The following is a 4,532-nucleotide window of genomic DNA, read 5'->3' as shown; positions in this document are numbered from 1 at the left end:
TGTAATCAGAAAGCAGTGCAGCATTAAAATGATAGCAGCCATAAAACAAGACAACCACCAGAATGTAAAATCACAGTAGGTTATGCGGATAGATTCAGGAGGATAGCCATGTTGATCTGAAGCAATAGGACAAAGTTTGAGTCCAGTGGCACCTTTAAGACCAACAAAGTGTTGCCTTGCAAGCTTTTTATAAAGTATGGACTTGTGATATAACTCTATATCTGGACTGTGCAAGGAGTGTGCCAGGGAAAATGGACTGATTGGTGCCCATGAGACACAGCCACACAAAGAAGACACATGCCTAGCTGAGGGAAGCCATGGACTGAAACAGCATGTTAAAACCAGATGTGGACACATGGAAGACCCGATGCTATCCATCCCTGCCTCCCTAAAGATGACTGCAAACCCAGGTAGATGGCGTGGCAGCCTCCCTGAGAATCGCGGACACTTGGAACAAGCAGCCAGAGTAATAGAGAGGTCATGCTTTGCAAAGGCAACATAAACTTTCCTGTTAAAATACCATGACAAGCCTCGTCTCCATCATGCAGGCACCCCCCCTTCTTCTCCAACTTCATTCTATACTGCACATAGTTAGCTCCAAGTTGTGACAGGATTAGCTCACTTACCCACCCTGCACCCATCAAGACAATGCTGCCACCGAATATCAGATCATTAACGCTGATGGCTGGCCAAGCACTGGGAAGGACTCTATTCTTCCCCCTTTGTCTCAAACCCTGCTCTCTGAAAGGTGTCACTCTGGAGAAACATTATGGCAATTTGCCAACCATTAAACCCCTTCTCCTGGTCATCACATGACCATCTGCAACCAGTTTTTTTAGCAACTTCCTGGGGACATGAGGGGAAGTGGCTGGTAAGAAGCCCGCCCCACAGCCCCAGAGTGCATAAAAGAGCAGGATCATGTGCTCTCTCTCTCTCTACCTAACCCTGCCCTATCTTGTTGACTCTGGAGTAGCTGCCCAACAGTCTTTCCACGTATTCTGCTGGTCCAGAATACAATCCCTGTTCCTCATAGTCTCCCCATTTTCCCTGTGGATCACTTCCATCTCTTCAGGACAGACAAGTATCACCCAATCAACGTTTTAACCTGCTAATGCAAATGTCGCTATCCCTTTCTATCTATATTTCTTAAAGGTAAAGGTTCCCTTGCTCGAAAGCCAGTTGAATCGGACTCTAGGGTTGCGGTGCTCATCTCCATTTCAAAGCCGAAGAGCCAGCGCTGTCCGAAGACATTTCCGTGGTCATGTGGCTGGCATGACTAAACACCAAGGCACACGGAACGCTGTTACCTTCCCACCGAAGTGGTACTTATTTATCTACTTGCAATTTCTTGCTTTCGAACTGCTAGGTTTCTTAGGACTGAATAATTGTGTGTGTGTGATTGTGTTTTATTGTATGTTTGAAATATTCTTCAGTAAAGAACCCATTTCTCTAAAGAATTAGTTTCTGCGTTTATTCTTGGTTTTACTGGAAAGGTGGGACTTCTGTATACATAGGGTTGTGTCCCTTAGTTATGCCAATTGCACATTAATATCATAATTCCCCAATCTTTTATTACAGAAATATAGCAATTTGGCTAACACTGGCTATAAGCAAGAACTGAGTGACTTACAATGTGTAGATGCACACTTCTTCAGATATATTAAAATAGACTTCCTCAAGCATTACATATAAGTAGATAGAAGGTGGGGGGTATTAGTTGCCAGGAAAGGATAATTAGAGTCAAAATGCATAAGTAACTGAGCAATAAGTATAGCCAAGATTGGATTGATGCAGTTGGTAAGACCTGTGGATAGCAGCAAATTAGCATACAGATGTGTAAACTAAGTCTGAGTTATGCAAACCTTCTTTTGGGGTCCATAACAAATCTGCTGAAAGAGCAGACCCACCTCTACTTTCTTAAGGGCAATAACAAGGTGAATACATACCTTAAGAGGCAGCACATTCCGTGTTTATTTACTACTTGAATTCCCAAATGAATTCAGAGAAGCACATTATCTTCTAACAACCATGTCAATTAGGTTGGGCTAAGGCCTATTATGCATGCACAGCTTACTGCAGAACATCTGAGCAGTCAAGCCTTTAAGCTTGACTTCGGATTCTGTGCCTGCTCCATGCACCATTCTTTTTTTCTCTGGTGCATTTATTCTGCAGCTACAACCAAAAAACCACACTTTTTCTTAATTGGGGTGGGAATGTCACATGACAATTGGATGGTGGTGTCCAATTTTTTTTAAGCAGTTGCCCTATTGCAGCTGTGCAATAGCATCCAGCAAGTACCTTCCATTTAAATCCTTGTGGTTCAGGTTTTGTGCATGCATTTTAGGATTAGTTCATTGAATTAAAGGGAACAGAAAGGCAAGCGGGGAAGGGGGAAACCCAGTGTTGAAACTAACTAGACTTTTCCTGAAACTGACAAGCAGCTGTAAAGCCTGGTTTTCCATACTGCTGTGCACTAGGGGATTCTCTGCTGTGTTATCAGCCACTGTGAAAAATGGGAAACAGTCACATGATCTCATAATACGGGGGAACATGTTGAGTACACAGAATGCATGGTAGAAGCCACTGACACTGGCATTGCAAGCTGTGATTGTTGGCAATGTGTGTATGCGTGCACGCGCACCTATGTCAGCAAGCTGCCATTCTGTTTTCTGTGACCTCTGTGTACATATCCTTTCCCTGTGGCACCCGGCTTGTTTTCTATCATCCTGCTCCTACGCTGGAATGCACAAGATAACTGCTGGAGGTTGTGTGGGGGAGAAGATGCTGTAATGCTTGCCTATTGCTTTTCTCATGAGTACTGCACCTGTGTTTTGTCTGATGTTCTGCCTGGTTCCCATGGACTGGGCGCGCAACCGTTTCATTAGCCCGCCAGCGGGAATGCTATTCATTGGATCTGTATCTGTTTGAAGTTCCTTTATTATGCTTGACCTAACTGTGTATCCCCAGTTCTAACAAAGAACGTGTTTGAGTATGTCTTCAACGCTTTGAAATAAATTTTGCTTTTCTTGAAAACGTGGATTTATTCTCGATGCTTGGGGATCCAACATATTGTTAGAACTCCCTTTCTCCTATCGTTCCGAATCTGGCAAGATCATGAGCGGAATTGAGGGAAACCTACCTAACACGGAGGGGGACTCGGGATCGGTCCCACAAACCTCCGCGTCTTTGGTGTTCACGACTGCAGCCTCGATGGAGGGTGCCGTGGGGGGAACGATTCCCCGCCTGCCTGCACATCTGTCTTGGCCGCCTCCGACCCCTTCGCACTGGGGTCCGCGGAAGACTCAACAGCAGGATGACTGGACTATGTACAACACTCAGGGCACCCGAGAGGTGTACTCCCGTCGGGGGAGCGGATTACGTGAGAGTCTGTTTGACAAGGGATTGTTCCCGGAGCCGGGGACTACCTCGGAGAAGGGGAGTTCCAAGCAAGACCTCGAGGAGTGGATGTTCGAGCCATCGGGGCCGCGAGGCCACGCAGAGGATGAGGAGGGCACCGGAGCCTTCCAAACGGAAGAGGACTATGACCCACCCCCGGACTATCGACCTCGGGACCCCATCCCGGAGGAAACCACCGGGGAACGACTGGCAGAACTGGAATACTCGGTGAGGGACTTGTTGAGGACATTCCAGGATGTAATGGAAGCTCTGCCGGGAATGATGGACGTTAGAATGGCTAATTTCCTTGACGCACACGCCGCGCAGCAACAAGTTGTCCCTGCACCGGGAGTTCCCGCACCGCAGGTGCCTGCTCAGCCGCCGACGGGACCTCCGCTGCAAGTACCGGGAGTTCCCGCGCCGCAGGTGCCTGTCCAGCCGCCGGCGGGACCGCCTCAGCAAGGGCCTGTGCAACAGCCGATGCCGGGGGGTCCGCCGGGACCGGGTCTGCCGCCACCGATGAGGCCAATGCCAGCGGGGCCACCGGTTGGTCCGGGTCTCCCTCTCAGGGGAGTTCCGGGTCAGCTGGGACCGTTGGTAAGGCCTCCACGGCCCAGACCCAAAGATCTACTGGAGGCTACCTTTGACGGCAACCCAGATGAACTCGCTTTCTTCACGGTGAGAGTGCATAAATTCGTAGAAGAGAGCCGACACCTGTTCCGAAATGAAGCTGGCCTTATTGATGTCATCTCGGCGAGACTGAAAGGAGACGCCGCCACATGGTATGTTGGACTGCACAATGACCGCGGTCCGGAACTTTTGAATTTGCGAGCATTCATGTGGGCGCTGCGGGCGAGGTTTGAAGATGTCAACGCGAGCCAAAGAGCTAAAGCGTTTCTCCGCACCTACCGCCAGAACAAGAAGTCGGTTCGCGAGTACACACTGGAATTCCACAAGCAAGCAGCAAAGCTCCGAGACTACCCTGATCATATATTGGCTGAGATGTATCGATTGGGACTCAACGCAGACATCCGAGAAACGGTTCTGAAGACTGTCAATCCTGTCTCCCTGATGGCCTGGACCCAGGAAGCTGAAAATGCAGAAGATCGGCTCACCACCATCAAACTCGACTTGGC

Source organism: Gekko japonicus, unplaced genomic scaffold (genome assembly GCF_001447785.1).
Source record: "Gekko japonicus isolate JY-2015 unplaced genomic scaffold, Gekko_japonicus_V1.1 scaffold364, whole genome shotgun sequence".
In the NCBI taxonomy this organism is placed as follows: domain Eukaryota; kingdom Metazoa; phylum Chordata; class Lepidosauria; order Squamata; family Gekkonidae; genus Gekko; species Gekko japonicus.
The sequence above is the reverse complement of the archived record's forward strand: the minus strand, read 5'-3'. Positions refer to the sequence as shown.